This window comes from Cyprinus carpio, chromosome A25 (assembly GCF_018340385.1).
Source record: "Cyprinus carpio isolate SPL01 chromosome A25, ASM1834038v1, whole genome shotgun sequence".
Taxonomy (NCBI): Eukaryota; Metazoa; Chordata; class Actinopteri; order Cypriniformes; family Cyprinidae; genus Cyprinus; species Cyprinus carpio.
In genome coordinates, this window is record NC_056596.1 from 2,484,096 (window position 1) to 2,503,907 (window position 19,812).

Here is a 19,812-nt window from a genome sequence, read left to right on the forward strand (position 1 = left end):
ATAATAAAATTCTGTTATAAAAAGATATTCTTCTTATAACTCTTATATATTTAAATTTCTATTTATTTATTTTTCTATTTTATTAATTGTTTGTCTATTTATTTATTTTTTTGACCTATTTAGATTCAACCTAATATAAAGTTAAATGACTCTCATTCTGCTAATATAGAATATAGATATATAAAATAATATAAGAATATATTTTCACCTAATTTATTTAATCTGTGGGGGTGTTCTAATTGGCTTATTTGATATAGATAACTTTGAAATTTGACTGTGAATACAATTCTTCCAAATGACTCTTTAAAATACCCTTTTCACTCTTGTTCTTCAGAAAAACAACACAACAAAAGGTTAAGATAAAACCAAATAATTAGACAGTGGAATATGAGTAAAAATAGAGAGAAGAAAAAAAAAAAAATAAAATAAAAAGAAAAACACAATGGATCTGAACCTTAATGCTCACGATAACAGTCACAATGTGGAGTAGGGTTTCACCAAACTTTAGCTCCAGTTCAGTGCTGCTTACACGAGATCCGTCTTCCGCAATTGAGTTCTGAGCAACACAGGTCAGTCAGGAAAAAAAAAACGAGGGGAAGGTTGTGTACAATCCTACCACTCTCTTGATTCACGTAGCTCGATCATTATATGAAAATATAGGCATGGCTCGCCAGTTCCTGCTCGCAGGCCTTTTTTTTAGTGCAATGCAGGGACAGTTCAAGTTCAAAGTCCTCTTCGACGATCGTCTGGTTCCAGAAAATATGCTGCACCTGACTCAAAAGATGATGGAAAATAGAAGATAGAGGGAAGATAGATAGAATGGACAGAAAAAAAAACCCACCCAAGAGAATTCAAATTTTCTAATTATGAAGGTTTTCAGGGCTAGACAGGCAACACTCCAACCTCTGCGAGTTTCTCTCTCTCCTCTATAACAGTTTGCGCCAGCATCAATCGTGTTAAACGACTGATGTTCAATTCACATTTTTTTTCTTAACACAACTGCTGATTTATGTGTTCTAATTCTGTTTTTTCCTTTTTCAGGACCGTGTCGCAGCTGTTGTTTCTCTCTCTCGCATCGCGCGGTTCTCGCTTCGTACTCCCTCGCACAGCTGCCGATCATAGGGCGGGGCTAACTCTTCGCCTCTCCTCATTGGGACCAATTTTCACTTATTGTTGAAAAAAAAGAGAAGTTTCTAAAATAGTTTTATTTTTATTATTTACTTTTTTTCATTATACATTTTCTATGTCACAATGTTATTAAAGTAAAGTGACTGATTTACATATTCACAAAGTCTTATGGTGTTTTATTCCCTTTTCTATTTTACACAACATAACAGGGCTCTTAGTAACCCTGGGTACATCCTCCCTCCTGAATCATGCACGTCCCGCTGCATCTGCAAATTTTTGGGGTTGAGTTGAAAAAACTACAGGCGCAGTATCAGCAGAAGCCACATTCGCCTCTAAAGAAGTGCTGAATGCGGCACTTAGGACCTTGCAACAGAGTGATTGAATCACCACGGTAAGCGGGTTTCCCAATTGGGGATACTCAAGTCTTTTTGCAGGCTGTCTCTCTCTTTGCGAACGCCTGGAATTAGTCCATGCTCAAACTCAGTGTCATTCACTTGTTCACTCTGGTCACCTACAGCATCCATAATTTCACTTGGAACTGGACTCTCTCTACTCTTGTTCTCACCCTCACAAACCTGTTCCAGTTTCTGTCTCCTGGGCAGGGCAACTCATCTACCGACTTGGAAACAGAGATCCAACCCTGCATCCGACTGGAACCTAACTCTAGCTCATCAGAAGGGACATTCCTACTTTTCCGATTTAGGTAAGCTTTCCTCTACAGGTTCCTCTAAGATCTCCCCCTATAACCTACAGGTAGGTACATTCTCTTCCAACGGGTTCATCAACAGGTAAGTCAATTTGGACGTTCTGGGGTCTTGGGCAGGGTAATGACTCAGGATTCACTAAACTCTCGAGTTTCAAGTTCAGCCTATCCCTAAACAGAGGACTAAGAAACTGATCATCCTCCGACCCAGAGTTCTCACACACAGACTCTGACTCTTGTAACTCATTATTTGCACAAGCTCTAGTCCTAGGCTGCAAAAACTCTTTGCTTAGGCTGCCGCTCATGTTGATCTGCTGGCAAAAATCCACAGGGCAACAACAAATCACGGTGTAACGTCCTGAGAGGACCACTCTGCCCAACCGGCCGAACAGTGTACACCGGTAATTCCCCGCTCTTTGACTACTACTTGGACACCCGCTCCCACTTGTCAGCGAGCTTATGCTCCCTCGCAACCTAACGTTGCGCACAAGAACTCTGTCACCCTCCTCTACAGTAGAAGCAACTACGCGTTCATCAAAACTTCTTTTGTTACGCTCTGCTAATTTAGTAGCATTTTTCATAGCTATCTCGTAGCTCTATCGTAACCGGTCTTTCAGATCTTTCACGTACTGAGAGTGGGATTTCGAGAGGAGATTCTATTGGCAAGCCGAAAGCCAAATCCCACTGGCAAGCGAGGCAGCCGCCCAAACATGAGCTCATAAGGAGCATACCCAGTTGTATCATTGCGTGTACAATTGTATGCGTGCACTAAGGGCTTTACAAACTCCTTCCCACTTAGACTTTTTCTCATTCTCCAAAGTTCCCAGCATTTGGAGAAGCGTCCGGTTAAAACGTTTCTACCGGGTTACCTCTAGGATGATAGGGCGTGGTACGAATCTTATGGATACCCGCAACATGACACAATTCCTTAATTGTGTGGGATTCGAAATCGGGACCGTGGTCACTATGTAGCTTCTCAGGAAACCCATAGTGTACCAAGAAATTTTCCCTCAGACATTTTGCGAACGTACGAGCTGGTTTGGTCTGCGTCGGTGATCGCCACGGCGTACTTAGTGAAATGGTCGGTGATAACCAATCTGTTCTTGGTATTGCTTGTGGTCTGGCTCTAACGACAACAAAAGTCCCATACAGACCAACCCAAAGGCCTACTGGTTTGAATATTGCCAGAGGAGCGGCTTCTGTCTGGAGGCGTTTTCTGCGCACGCAGCGTTCACAGGTGTTGATCTTTTTTCAACTGTTTGGGACATTTTTAGGCCAGAAGAACCTGGACTCACTAAGTCCAGGGTCCTCTCAATACCCAAGTGCCCCATGTCATCGTGGAGGCTGCGCAACACTATCTCCCTTAGCCTGGCTGGTAGCACTAACTGATAATGAAGAGCCCCTTGTTCTTGCTTCCTCCTATACAGCACCCCTTTCCTCAGTTCAAGACGACTCCACTCCCTCAACCACAATACCATATCAGGGGGTTGAACCCCTCAGGGTACCTGGCCTTTAGTCCCATTCTTCATCCATTCCATTACAAACCTCAAGCTCTGGATCTTTCCCTTGCCATTTCTGCTAACGTGGCCTTGAGATGTTAGAGAGATCAGGAAGACCATGCTAAACCTCGTGTTTGAAATTCCATTCGGCAAAGCATCAACGCTATGAGTGAGGGACCGACCAACGTAACTGGAGTGTGTGCCAAGTCAGGGCTTTCGGGCAAACCAACTCACCTGATGCCTCTCACAAATGGCATTAACCACATCCGCCATGAGAACCTTCAGACCCCAGTTTTCAGGCTCCGCCAGGTGTGGAGGGTAAAACTGCTTGCTCCTCTCTCTTCTTTCTGAGAGACGAGATCATCCAAAGGCCTCACCATGCGGACGCCGGGAAAGCACCGTCCGCGTCCTGGTTTTGACGACCCCAGCTCTGTATTGGAGCTTAAAAGTTGTATGTCACAAACTAGACAACCAGCGGTAACTGGTAGCGTAAGCTTTTGCAGAAGTCAAAAAACATACGTCAGGGGATTACTGTCGGTTTACAACTGTGAAATCTACACCATACAAATCGTCGCTGAATTTGACTGTGACATCCCACTTTAACGCCAAAAATTCAAGCTTATCGTGCGGGGTATCTCGCTTCCCTCTTTGTCAGGTCCCTACTGGCGAATGCTATTACCCGCATCTGGCCCGTCCTGCTCCTGGTTACAATGCCGCACCGAGCCCCGTAGTACTGGCATCGGTTGTGTGAAGCATATACGGGAAGTTGGGGGTCAGCAAAACCCAGGGACAGGAGCGGAGGTCAGCTTAGAAATGATGACATCAAAGGCATTCTGACAAGCAATGGTCCCACCGATCAACGAAACTGCTCTTGGTATTAAAGTACTCAACCCCCTCTCGTGTTCCCACTGGCTGGCCCCTACGAAGTGGAGGGTACCCCTCAGTGAGTCCCGTGAGAGGTTTTACATATTCTTCGAGTAGTTCACACACAAACCTTCTGTAGTACCCGGCAAATCCTAAGAACGCTCTCAGTTTCTTCAAATTTGTGGGCCTCGGCCAAGTCTTAAGAGCCTTCAATCTTACTCACGGTTTTCAGTCTTTTACCCCATCCCTCGAGTATCACAACATGCCCCTAACCATACTTCTTTCTGAGCTGTGTCTGGGAAAGAAACGACATTTTTCAGGCGACAATCACTTCAACACCGTATTCTTTAAGCCGATTGGAGAGGACTGTGTACAAACCGCGACTCGTGTGTCGTATCCAAGGTCTCTGAAAAGACTATCAGTATACAGTCGTCGTCAACTTCTAAAGACCAGTAACTGTTTCCTGTTGAAGATCATACCCATGCACCGCTCCATTAATCTTTGGAACGTACTTGTAGCTTGGCGCTTCATTTCGGGTGATGTTCCTTGGGGCAGTCTATTGAATTCCCAGAAATCCAAGAGGGCATACGAAAAGCAGTCCTTGCACTTATCAGCTCATTCACCAATCTCAATACTGGTAAAAACCCAGACTTTTAAATCAAGCACAGAGAACCACTGGAGCCCGTGAAAGCCTGTAAGGTACAGAAAAATGACTTCTTCCAGATTGGGCCAGAGCGTATGCGTCTCTTGATCGTCTGGGGAGTTCACTACGGTTCCGAAAGTCCGATACAGAGCCGTACCGACAACATCTTTCTTTCAGGACTACCACTATGGGGTGAAAAAGAACAAGGGACTCAGACTCACGATAACTCCAGCAGTCATTAGTTCCTGAAGATGCTTTTCGAACCGCATCAATGTCATGTGGGAGGATGTCGGAATCGGACGTGCCCTATGCTTGAAGGGTGTCTCGTGATTCAGTTCGTCTGATTTGATGTTTCACTTCTTGACCTGTACGGTGCCATAAATCAAGATCATGTAACGAAAAGACCTCAGGCATGGAATTCAAACAGGTTTGTCCGCTCCGTCTCCTTCCAGTCTGAGGAACAGATTCGGGAGAGTCTCCGAAATCAAAGGTTAAGATTGGGCATAGTAGGTGCTGGTGAACTCAACCTGCCTTGAATTCTGAGCTGGTTCTCGAACGACCCTCTGTATAGCATGGGATCTCAGCCAATACGGCTTTAGGGGGGATAGTTATATTCTTGTCTGAGTACTATTCCTTAAGCCAGAACGGACAGCTGAGAGGAGCGTTTAGAAGACAATGTGTGCACACAGCTCGCAACCAAGAGGCCGCTTGGAAATGGAGCTGATGGTTGCTCAAGAATTACCCACTCTCCATACAGGGTTCCTGAAGCTGACGTATCCATTCAGAACTAACCGTGCTCCCGGCAGGCACAACTTCATGAAGATTCCCTACCAGCTTCACTTGTCCTAATGCTGCACTGCTAGTTTGCTTCCACCTTGCCTCAAGGACTTTTAAGCACGGCCTGATATCGTGGGAGACTCGAACAAGGGCTACTCGACCACTTCTTTTATGCAATGGCTGTAAGCACATCCAATGAAGGGAGTTGGTTCCAACAGAACTTGCGACAGGATACTCTTTAGATCCTGGAAACTATTAAAGCTAACGTGGGGACCTCGACCTTCAACGCAATGAACTCTCTAGGGAAACTTTTAAAAGTCAGTTCAGTGTACCCCCAAGTATGGGACAACTCTTGCCATTGGCTCCCTCCAAACTTCCAACAAATTTATCTACATGACTTCATCGGGGTAATCAGACAAATGTGCCTCATAGAATGATGGGGGGAAACCTGTAGTGACCTGAGACCCTGTGTCTAGGAGGCAATCTCTTCTTTTTCCATCAATAAATGTTTCTGCGCAGTGCAACTTAACCCCTTCTAACCCCTTCGGCAGGCTTTTAAGCGGTGATTGGCCTTATGACAACTGTTCGTAACAGGCTCTTGCCTGTAACATTTAGGGCGGATACTTTTACCCCTCGTCTCTGTATGCCCCGCTACACAGAGACTTCCCTAGTTTAAAGGCAAAGGGGAATGACCATGCAGCGAGTCCCCAATGGGGGAGCCTGCTGCTCCCCTCAACTTACGCCTCTTTTCCTCAACCCTTGCGGGGTTCTTTTTTTTTTGCGGCTTTATACAAAAGCAACGGCCCAATGCCCATCTTCGCCGCATCTGAAACAATATCCTGGGCGAGGCCCGATTGGTCATTGGTTGGAACCTTCTGGCACTTCTACTAATGTCTGTCTCAAACGGAATTCTGAGGCGGGAAAACTCGAGGACTAGCATTCTCATGGGGAGTAGTCTCTATAACTCTTTTTGAGTAACATTCTGAGCCTGCAGTTCAGCAACTTGTTGTCGCAGCTTAACGATTTCTGAGTCCATCTGAATTTTCGCGCCTTACTTCTTGGGCCATAGATGCATTAAGAGTGGTTACCTGAGTACGCAAATCTCTCCACTACCCTCCTCAAAGTGCTCAGTTCCATCTTCTCAGAAGACCCAACCGGCTGCTTATGGCGGTTGTTTGACCTAAATTAGCAACTTGGGCCTGGACCTCCGCAAGTTGTTCTTTATGAGGTCAGTTTCAGAAGTGTTAGAATTTGGTGTTTCGTGGGGAATAAGCTGATATTTGCTGAGTGGCAGCTCGTGGTCTTGGGTAGGTATTAGGAGCTTTTGACAACCCAAGGTATTTTTCTCATCCGCTCTTCCTTGGAGGCATGCTTTACCCTCCTCTGTTCGGATTAATACAACCAACTCAGCAAAGGTGGGTGGCGTGAACTTCCCTCCTTCCTAACTGAAGGCTGGCTATGAGACCATTGTCAACCAACACCCTCTCATGAACTGTTTTCAAGAGGCAACGATCATGATCTCTCTCTGCAATGCCTCCCATCCTAATCGTTGTGCTCAAATAACTTGCAACCGATGCAAAAAAATCTGATGACTTTTCTCCCTGATTTCTGTAAGGTGCCCATGAACTTGGCTAACAGTTCATCACCATCCTCCACAGAACCATAGACTGACTCTAGCAACTCAAGATATACTGCTGGCAAAGCTGGAGGTCGCAACGTGCTTCACTACGTCTGCGGCTGGAGGCAACAAAGCTATCTAAGATCCTCCGTGCTCTATGCAAAGTCTGAAACCGACGGGTCACTTAACAGGAGATCTACACTTGCTGCCAATATCAAAAACGGTTCGTTTGGGTTCCGCCCCTGAGAAAACCCTAAAACTGAGGCCTGTGTGCCCGTTGTGGAGCGGGCGCTATGGCACTACTCTCTACCCAACTCTCTACCTCTAACTCTTACCTAATACTAACTAACTACTACCTCCTCCCTGCGGGAAAACCCTAAGTCGAACTGACTGTCTACTACTCTACTCTAAGGCCTGCTGTCAACCAACCCATTGTAGGCATCAGCAGTCCTTCACTACTTCGTGCTCTATAACCGCATCTACTTTCTTTGAATACCCGGTGGGTCAGCAATGCTCGCAGGAAAAGTAGGGGTAGTTAGTCACGGTAACACAATCAAAACATTTTCTGGATTTGGGAAGGCCATAGGGGCCCTGTCCTGTCTCTTGGTTGGGTCTTTTGATTCTGGGGTTCGCATTTCTAATGTTTCAGCAGAGGTAGACAAGGGCAATTCTTTTTTTTGTTTGTTTTAGGGGAACAACACACAGGTTCTGGAACGATTGCTTCCACACTCTGAGAATCATATAAAGCTCGCATTTTGTGCTCTAACTGGAGTACGGTTGGCGGAGTGGGCTTCCTGAGCGCTTTTCCAACTCCCCCTGAAGCAATCTAAGAAAGGTTTCCCACTTTCCCCTAGCAAGGGCCTTCAACGTTTCAAGATACGCTTCAGTGACCCGTCCCACTAGCTGTCTGCTTACAAGACACTAGCCAGAGCTCGTACTTGGAATGTAAACACTTGGGTGTGAGAGACTTCCCCAGGGTTAAGGGTAACAATGGTGTTAAGTTCATACATGGAAGTGCGTGACATATTCCACAATACCATGGGGATGGAAACTCAAGAAGTAGTTGGTCATCGATTATCAAATTACGTCTAATTGATCCATACTTTTGCAAGAACGTCCTCTAGCTCGCTATCTGTCTCTCGTTAACCGTGAGGCCTGTTGGACTATGACTGACTTTCCACGTTCACTCGTTTTCTCTCTCTATGATTTCCATTATCGCACAAGTAAAGTCAGCACTTTTTCTCCGTAATAATGTTTCTCGTTTTTCTGCCTTTCTACCTTACTATTGTCCTTGTTGCTAAGCAACAGTCTCCTGGCTGGCTCGCCAAAACTTTCTGTAACGCGTGTCGCGGCGCAAGTGCCCGACCTCCCTCTCACACAGTAAATAACGGAAATGAGCGGAAAAAAGGAATACACTGTTTCTAATTTTGGACCAGCGGACCACAGAAGATCAGATTCGCTCAAGAGACTGTGTCAGCAACAAGGGTTAGAAGGGAAATGACAACAACACTGGCTGCATAGAAAACAGGGTAAGGTGTATTAAACCGGGGAATGCAATAATGCAATAATAAAAGTAAAAAATATATAATGATAATAATAGTAAGGCAGAGTTTCAATACATATCAAATCACCAAAAAGAGTCAAAAATGGGAAAGAAATGAAAAAGAATGAAATAAGTAAAATCTGTTATAAAAGTATTCTCTCTATAACTCTCTTATATATTTAAATTCTATTTATTTATTTTTCTATTTTATTAATTGTTTGTCTATTTATTTATTTTTGACCTATTTAGATTCAACCTAATAAAGTTAAATGACTCTCATTCTGACTAATATAGAATAAGATATTATAAAATAATATAGAATATATATTTCACCTCTTTATTTAATTTGTGTTCTAATTGGCTTATGTTGATATAGAGCAACTTTGAATTTGACTGTGAATACAATTCTTCCAAATGACTCTTTAAAAATACCCTTTTCACTCTTGTTCTTCGAAAAAACCAACACAACAAAAAGTTAAAGATAAAACCAAATAATTAGACAGTGGAATATGAGTAAAAATCGATGAGAGAAGAAAAAAAAAAATAAAATAAAAAAGAAAAACAATGGATCAACCTTTAATGCCTCACGATAACAGTTCACAATGTGGATTAGGGTTTCACCAAACTTTAGCTCCAGTTCAGTGCTGCTTACACGAGATCCGTCTTCCGCAAATTGAGTCTGAGCAACCCACAGGTCAGTCAGAAAAAAAACACGAGGGGAACCGGTGTGGTACAATCCTACCACTCTCTTTTGATTCACTGTAGCCTCGGATCCTTATAGGGGCATGGCTCGCCAGAGTTCCTGCTCGCAGGCTCTTTTTAGTGCAATTGCAAGGGACAGTTCAAGTTCAAAGTCGTCTTACGCACGATCGTCTGGTTCCAGAAAATATGCTGCACCCGACTCAAAAGATGATGGAAAATAGAAGATAGAGGGGAGATAGATAGAAGGACAGAAAAAAAAACCCAACCAAGAGAATTCAAATTTTCTAATTAAGGGACAGGTTTCAAAAAACCCCCCCCCCCCCCCCCCCCGACAAGGCCACCCACAAAAAAAACCCCCCCCCCCAACCTCCTGCGAGTTTCTCTCTCCTCCGCTATAACAGTTTGCGTCCGCATCAATCGTGTTAAACGATGATGTTCAATTGCACATTTTTTTTCTTAACACACTGCTGATTTCTGTGTTCTAATTCTGTTTTTTTTTCCTTTTTCAGGACCGTGTCGCAGCTGTTGTTTCTCTCTCTCTGCACTCGCGCGTTCTCGCTCGTACTCCCTCGCACAGCTCCGATCATAGGGCGGGGCTAACTTCTTCGCTCTCCTCATTGGACCAAGTTTTCACTTATTTGAAAAAAAAGAAGTTTCTAAAATAGTTTTATTTTTATTATTTACTTTTTTTCATTTATACATTTTCTACTTCACAATGGTTATTAAAGTAAAGTGCTGATTTACATATTCACAAGTCTTATGGTGTTTTATTCCCTTTTCTATTTTACAATTAACAGGGATCTTAGTAACCTGGGTTTACACTCCTATCACCTTTCTAGTTTGGCAGCCGAGACTCTTGCGGAGGCGGAGCCTACTTCGCTGTGCAGCTGTTTGTAGCGCTCCAACTCTGTGTGGTATGGCGAGTCTCTCTGAACAGAGACTGTCGTGCTTGAGTTGCTGCGTAAACGGCTGAGTTCTTCCCTCACCGATCCCTGATGCTTCTGCTCCAGCTGAGCGCGCTGACTGGCGCTCATTAGCAGCTTTCATCTGCTCCAGAGCTTCGTCCTGAGAGCCCGCTTGCGTCTGACGAAACATACAAAAAGTGTCTAAAAACTTTTTACAGTAAACAAAAGAATAATAATGTATTAATTTTATATTTTTAGGAAATATATATTATAAAAAAATAATATAAATAAAATAAAATGCTGCCTATATGAAACATAGCGTCTAAAAAAATTTATAATGAATAATATAAATTATAATTATCTTTATAAAATAAATACATTTTATATTTAAAAATATATATAAAATTCTAAAATAATAAATGAAAAGGAAAAAAAATATATATAATGCCTGCGTGAAGCTTTATAAAAAATAAAATAATTATAATTATTTGTTAAAATAATATATTTTAGATATATAAAATAAATAATAAAATAACAGTAAACAAAATAAGATGCTGTCTGCATGTGACGAGTGAAAAATACAAAGCAAAATTATTGTAACAATTTTTTTTATAGTATTTTATATTTAAGAAATGTTTGTAATGTATAATAAAAAAATAAAATAAAATAATAAAGGAGCAAAGGAACATCATTTTCGCATTATGCAATTGAAAACTGGCCAATAACGGTTTTGTATTCACTTGCTTTTTCACTTATATTTGGTGCTTAACGATCGTTTACTTTGGACTTTGCACATAAATATGTAACAACAATAAACACAAGGTTAAAGCGAATGTGTTATGGTGCATGTTGAGTCTCCGACTCATGTTGTGTACCTGCAGGAAGAGGTTGACCTCCTCTAGTTTGTGTCGGATCTCCTGTCGGGCTCTTTCCTCCGTCTCGCATGTTGAGTCTCCGACTCATGTCTGGTCCATCACACCGGCCTGTCCAGCTGCCGGCGCAGACTGGCCACCTCCTCCTCCAGCTGCCTCTTACTGCGCTCCACGTCCGCTCGTGGCTTCGGCTCAGGCTCTCACAGACGGACAGCTTCTCCTTCAGCTGTCTGTTCACCTCCTCCAGCCGCGAGCAGCGCGACGCCTCTCCGCTCGTACTCGAGAACTGCAGCTCATCCACCTGAGCCAGAGGGAAGGGTGACCACAGGATTAGAGGCAAGCAGAAAAGAAGGAAATAAGAGACCGACGATCAAGTGTGCATACTTTTATCTGTCTTAAAAATGACAAAAAATGTTGCAAATGTCTGTAAAAGCCTAAAGCTGAGACTGTACCCGGGTCTTCATTCTGCTGACGGCGCTCTCTGCCTCCAGCCGGTGGCTCATGTCTCCTCTGAAGTTGCCCAGAGAAGAGTCCAGCTGTGAACCGCCCTGTTCACGCAGCTGCTTCTTAGCGGTCTTCAACAGAGTTTTCAACCTGACACACACACAGTAAGACACACTGAAATTAGAGACATTCTCTATCAGTGTTGCTATCGTTAACTAAAACTAAAACCATGACCTTTTTTTCATAAATTTGAAATAAAATAAAATATATTAGATGCAAAACCTAAATGAAGAATTAGGAAAAAAAATTGCAGCTAAATTAAAAATAAATTCTAACAATGACTAAAACCGAAAAAAAAAAAAAAATTCAGAGCAAAACAGAAATATTTTATACAAAACTACTAAAAAGTGACAAAAGCACAAAAATAATTGGTTTTAAACTAAAATTAAACTTAAACTGTGAAAACTTAAAAACCACAAGTTATTCTTAATAAAATATTAATATATAGAATATATTAAATAAATATAAGAATGGTGTATATAAATAATACTAAAAATACACAACCCCCCCCCCCCCCACCCCCAAAACTGGTGTTTTTTTTTTTCTGCTTGCATTTGAAGTACAATTAAACCATGAGTATATAGGTTACTTATGTTCCAGGAAGGTAATTAATGACAGAGTTTCATTTTTTTGGTGACACATCCCTTTAATAGATAGGATAGATAGATAGATAGATAGATAGATAGATAGAAAAGACAGATTTAGAATAACATGATTATTTGTCCTGCTACACGTGGAAAATACATTGCTTTTCAAATGCTGTATCAAGGTTTTTCTTCAATACACATGTAATTTGTTATTCATACAGCACTTACAGCAGCAAAAAAAGACAGGCTTTGGAGTCAGTCCTCCGTTGAATTAAAACAAATTGTAAGAATAAAACAAGCCATATGCCACTACATGCATGTATCGCACAGATGTAGCAATGCTGGAGGATCCGCATTGCGCTTCTCTACGGTCCTCAAACACGTCTACAGGTGTGTTAGAGCTGCAGCGGTCGGGGTTAAAAGGTTAAAGGGCACCTGTACATGGTCTTTCTGAAGGTCTGTGGTTCTCTTCATCTCCTGCTCCAGCACTGCAGTGTCCACAGATTTCTATGCTGCTCGGCTAGTTTTTTGGCCTTTTTCTTCTCGAGCTCCATCTGAAACACAGAGAGAGGATAATAGAGGTTAATAATAGAGGTTTAATACAATATTTGGGTTGTTGACATGACATTTCAAACCATTTTGGCGTGTGTTACACTGTGTGACATTAAATACTTCATCTAATAATACTTTTAAGAATATTTTCCCTTATATATACACTATCATTCCCAAAAAAAAGTGTGGGAACATTTTTTTATGTTTTTGAAAGAACTCTCTTCTACTCACCAAGGCTTATAATATTTTGATCAAAAAAACAGTAATATGTAACTTATTAATAAAATTAACAGTCTTCTATTTGAGTAGATTTTATAGAACTGTAATTTATTTCTGTGATGCGCAGTCGAATTTTCAGCATTCATTACTTCAGTCTTCAGTGTCACATGAATCTTCAGAAATCATTCTAAATATGTGGATTTGCGGCTCATTAAAACATTTCTGATTATTATCAATGTTGAAAAACAGTTATTGCTGCTTCATATTTTGGGGATTATGAATGGCTTTATTGTTTACTTTTGATAAATTTAATGCATTCCTGTGCTAACAGTAGTATTAATTTCTTCTTTCAAAAAGACCCCAAACTTTTAAATAGTGCATTTATATACACATTTTTTCAAAAAGACCCCAAACTTTTAAATAGTGCATTTATATACACATTTCAAACTAAAACAACAAGCAATGTTACATGTAAATTATTCATTTTCATGTGCTTGATTGAGTCAGTTCTCCTTTCTCTTTCTCACGCTCAGAGAGGCGGAAGTCCCAGCCGTGAGCGGGCTCTTTAGCTCCTCCTCCCACAGTGTTTGTGAGTCTGGGGCCATATGAGGATAGCATACTCTGACTCTGTACCTGGAGAGGAAGAACCTCAAATTAAACAAATAGTTAATATACTTTCACCGTAGCAATCCGAATCAGGGCTATTATCATTAACATGAAAAACTATAAGACTGAAAAAAAATAAATTAAAATAAATCAATTACACTATTTTAAAAATACATATATATATATTAGCTAGTTGCCACAACAACATTTCCCATTTTCATTAAGGTGAAGTACTAAAATTAAATAAAAAATATATTGTATACATATTTAAAAATAAAAAAACTAAAAATACAATTATTTTAGTAACATTACTAAAAACTCTCTAAAATTAAAATGTATCAGAAAACCTAAAAATTTTAATTAAATTTAAAATATTAATTTACTTAACAATAACACTCTATGAATAAAACGAAAATGTTCTCAGGGTCGCTCCTTCTCTTCGTCTATTGCTTGAGACTGCAGTTTGAAGCTCAGTGTAACGCATGTTTGTCCATAAAGTCACCTCTCGGTTGAGTTGTTCTTCTAGCGTCATCTTACTGCTCTGCAGGTTCGTGGACGATATCTTCCAACACGATTCCTGGACCATGAGAAACAATCACAGATGTCAATACACACAGGGGCCTTGAACACTCTCTCAGCAAAGTACTTCATGCAGAATCTAGAGCTACTTCAGATCTCAGAAGGAAAACCAGAAAATGCAGACAGGTAGAAAAAGAGTTTGAAAATCAATGCAAATCAAAACAAATCCGCAACACAGACCACCACCAAAGCAGAGAAAATACCCCGCTAACAACCAAACTAAAGAAAAGCAATAAAGAATACAGAAACTTTTTTGCTTCTTGTTCATTTCAAGTGTAAATCACAGTGAGATTTGAAGACCTGGAGAGCTGTAATTCACAGTAAAGAAAGAAACAACCAATTGTTAAAGTGAAACCGCCTTTAGAGTCACAAGCTAGATGTTGGCTTACCAAACCCCTTCTCCAGGTGATGAGCTGATAGCTGTGGAAAAGAGTGACTACACCATTCAGTTTACATACAGTCAGCTCATTCTGCACTGGCACAAATAACAACAGAGTTCAACAACAAGTGAAGCTAAACGATGACTTACAAGAGGGTTAAAACGAGGCTTCTGTCAGGATTAATGTCTAAATTCTAGGGGATGTACCGATTAACAGCGAAGTCCGCGTTTGAAAATTGATTGCAAATATGCAACGATTAAAAAAATCGGTTGAGATTGGCTAAACCAAAATCATTGATTCATTTAGGGCTAGGAGTTTCCAGCGAGTGAATAGACTGTTGTTGAAGGGGAAACTTACTGTCTTTAGAAGAGGTTTAAATTGGTAATTTTTTTTTCCATCTTGCCAGGTAAATGGCATAGTAAAGTGTACATAAGTGCAGCAATGCTTTGTTTACAGCGGGTAAACCGAGGAAAACGCTTTAAGCTCCACTGCTTGCAGAGTGTTTCAGAAGGTGCTTTGTTTACAGCAGTAAGGAACCAAAGGAAACGCTTTAAGCGCACACCTGCCGCAGTGTTCCTAAAGTGCTTTGTGTGACTGCGGGTAACCAAGGAAACGCTTTAAGTGCCACCTGCTGCAGTGTTCATAAGTGCTTTGTTTACAGCAGTAACCAATGGGGGAAACGCGTTTACAGCGCACACTGCCGCAGTGTTCCTAAGTGACTTTGTTTACAGCGGTACAAGGGAAGAGGGAAACGCTTTAAGCGCCACCTGCTGCAGTGTTTCATAAAGTGCTTCTGTTTACGCACGGTAACCAAGGCAAACGCTTTAAGCGCCGCAGAGTTTTCATAAGTGCTTTGTTTACAGCGTGTTAACCAAGGAAACGCTTAAGCCTCCACCTGCCACAGTGTTCGTAAGTGACTTTGTTTACAGCGGTAAAAACCGAGGACAAAACAACAAACACGCTTGTAAACGCTCCACCTGCCGCAGTGATCGTAAGTGGTTTGTTTACAGCGATAACCAAGGAAACGCTTTAAGCGCACACCTGCTGGCAGAGAGTGAACTGAAACGAATCAAAAATGAATCGTGAGTGAATCATTTCATTCCTAAAATCTACCCATTATCAGTTGAGTCAGGACACTTCCTTCTTCACAAACTGAGGTCAAAATGAGTGAGATTCGAGAGAACTCACCACAGTGCCCTCCTGAACGACCCTCTGCAGCACCTCGATACGGGTTTGGTCTGCTGTTTGGCTGTGGCCTTCCAGTCTGGCGTTCTCGATCTCTAACCTGTAGATTATATCTAATTCACATGAAACCATTTCCACACATTAATGATCAGATATTTGTAGTAGAGGATTTACAGTTACTAATGATGGGACACTTTTGTGTTGTTTAGTGTATGGATGTAGATGAGGAAACACAGTGCTTCATTTGAATGCCATTTTTAAATTCTGCAAGTTAAATACTTTTAATTATTATGTAACAAATAATAATTAAATATATAAATATGAATTGTAAATTATTTATACAAAATTCATTTGTTAAAAAAATCAATAAATATTAAAATATAATTTAATGGTAAAGGTCTTAACGTAATAGTATGCACTACATATCATTACTATATGAATTTGAACTTAATCCTTAGTTATATTTAAAAACTTTTCAGAGTTCAATAAATTACACAATATATACTATCACTTTAACTATGTAAATATAGAAATATATTCTTAAAATATTTATATTAATAATTTATTATAATAGAATATTCATTATGCAATAACAAAATGAAACTATGGAATATAAATACATAATTTAAATGTTTATTTTACCTTATTGTAAATGTCCGATACAACACTTCTTAATGGCACAATGCACTAAATGGACATTATATAAATATATTCATATTCAATAACTTATAATTATGCAAACATATTAAATATGAATATAGCCTATTCATAAAAATATTCATATTCAATTAAATAGAATATTCATATAAAAGATTTATGACATTACTATGTGAGTTTTTTTTTTTTTTTTTTTGTTATTTTTTTTTTTTTTTTGCATTTTTTTTTTAATATGATATGTAAATAAATTCATGTGTATCTAATTGTAATCTAACATCTAATATTTCTTATTAATTTAATGTAATTCATAACAGCAGTCACTTGGCTTCTTTCTGAATGCATCAGCGTTCAAACGATATCAATTGAACGAACGATTCAGTGTTCAAATCAGTGAATGTGCTGCCACCTACTGGCAGTTCTCGTTTCATCTTATCGTTATTTAAATATCACCATCATTTAATAGGTCTTTTTATAAATATAGAATACTATATTTATTATTAACAGTAAATCATTTAATATTTCTACATTCAAAATTTTATATTTAAAACATTCGATCGCAACATGAATTTATTAATTTCATTGCACTTATTGTAATTGCCTCATTTAACGTCTGTAAATATTAACCTACATGCCACTTTTGTGTTCTTCTCTGCCACCTCTGTAGCACAAATTAATTTTAGATACTGGATTTCATACTGAACAGTAACTTATTATTATTTATTCTATTTATTATCATCTAATTTTGAAAAATGTTTGAATTTGACATATAACATGACACTTTAAAATGCCAAAGGTAAAAAAATGCCCCTGTAAATCACTTAAAGGAGTCAAATATCACCTATTAATATTGATCAGAAGGTGCTCCTGAATTTTTTGTCTGTGCTCTTAAATTTTTTAAATTAGGAGCTCCTGAATTTTTTGATTGTGCTCTTAAATCGTGGGCCCTGTATTCACCACATACAAATCATTTGTGTGTGTGTGTGTGTGTGTGTGTGACTGTGTGTGTGTGTGTGTGTGTGTGTGTGTGGTGTGTGTGTGTGTGTGTTGTGTGTATATATATATATATATATATATATATATATATATATAATACAGGACAATACTTTTTCTGTAATAAACTGTCATTTTAATTCTCACGTCACTTATCATATCAGCTACACATTGTTGTTACAGTGTGACATGTATCCATATGAAGCCAATGATGATGAATGTTTGTGGACCCGGTTTACACAAATTAATGGTACCTCTGCACCGCCTCCTCCAGATGTTTAATGGTTTGCTCTTTGCTTGTGGAAAGCAGCTAGCGCGCTCATCTAGTTTCTGAGCCGGTACTGCCGGCTTCTCGCTCTTTGTCGTCCAGAGAGCTCTTCAGCTGGCTGATGCGTCTCTCGGCCTGGACATACACTTCCTCAGACTCCTGCAGCTGCAATTGAATACAAACAAAGTTTAAAAGCAAACAACTCAAAGGACTTGTAGTGTGGTGACCCCACTTATTACATTGCTGAAATCAATAAATGAACATATATTGTTCCTGAGAATGAAGCTACTCCAGTTAAATACAGATTGTTCTGTTAATAACTGACACCAAGTGATCAGGAAGTATTAAGGAAGGGATTGATGGTTACCTTTCCCTTCAATCTGTCCATGTCCTGGAGTGTGCTGCACCTTCTTTCCTCCAGATCATTACCCCCCCCCGGTACCGTGATGTTGACCTCCAGAGAAGCCTCACACATGGACAACTTCTTCAAGACAGTCGCGCAAGTTCCTGCTGCAGCTTGCCTCAGAGAGAACTCTGCAAAACAACACCAGCTTGATACCTCATTTGATCAGGTTACAATGACATTTTACAGGGATCTACAACAGGGGCCGTGGTGAAGCAACAATTGAGAAGTGCGATGATTTTCCATTAAAACATTTTACCAATGGGATTAGTGCCAGATGTGTTGACAATGCACCTTTCGGTTGATCCAATGTCCCACTTCTATTTTCGCCATACTGCAAATCTACTGTCTAGTCTGAAAACTAAATGTTTTTTTGGTATCTCATATTTTAAATATTATATCGATACATTAAATATTTGTATATATTTATATATATTTGTATACATAATATATATAAATTTACACTTATTTATATTAGCATAATTAATATGTAAATGATTATTATTATAATTGTATTTAATTATTTTTTGTATGAAGGTGATGAATTATTTTAATACTTAATAATATCACTGTGAATGTTTATGGTTTGTATATAGGCATTCTTATGTTCAAGCTTTACATATATGCAATTATAATATTATTATTTTTAAAAATATATAAAAATAGAAATTATTTGACCAATATATGAACAGCATATATTTAAACATATTTCAATTGTCTATTATATATATATATATATATATATATAATTGATATTAATATATTATATATATATCATATATATATATATATATATATAGAATACTATATATTAATATCTATTATTAAAATAAAATATTATTAAATATATAATAAAATATGAAATAATATTATAGTATATTAATTTAAAAGTTAAAATGTTAGTATTTAAAAATGATTTTTGTTAGTGTTATTAATTATTAAATAATTATCTTGCATTTTTAAAATGATTTTTGTATTAATTTTAGATTATTATTTTAATTAAATTATGAATCTAAGCTTAACTAAACCCATAAAAACTGACTTTTTTATGCTGCTGTCTAGTCTCAGTCTTACATCTGATGTATCCATTAGTGACACAACATGAATGATGTTCGATTACAAACAGACATTTAAAGGGATCGGTCACCCAACAAATCAAAATTATGTCCTTAATGACTCAACCTCATGTCGTTCCAAAACCCGTGTGAGACCACTCGGGTTTGGAACGACATGAGGGTGAGTCATTAATGACATAATTTTGATTTTTGGGTGAACTATCCCTTTAATAGTGCCATTTATAACGAAAAAAAAAAAGAATCTCAGTGTCCTTTACCTCTCTATCATCTTTCTCCTGCTCTAGTTTGTAATTCTGATCTCTCAGCTCGCTGTTTGTCTTTGCCAGCTCTTTGCTTCTCTCCTCCACCAGGTGGACTCTCTCCTCTCCGTCTGCACGTAACTGGTTCAGCATTTCGGCAAAGTTTTGGTGCACATCTGTAACGGCTTTATCCTTCGCCGAGCCCTTGTTGAGCGCCTCCTCCAGCTGCTGTCGTAGCAGCGCATTCTTCGCTCTTGAGCCTGGGCCAGTCTCTCCTGCATGGCGTCCTGTCCTGTCTGGCTCCAGCCGGCTG

At 39.5% G+C, this 19,812-nt stretch overlaps 1 pseudogene; it reads right to left on the reverse strand.

Annotated features, from left to right (window-relative positions):
- LOC122135665 overlaps positions 1–19,812 on the reverse strand; it is a 47,032-nt pseudogene that overhangs the window by 5,221 nt on the left and 21,999 nt on the right.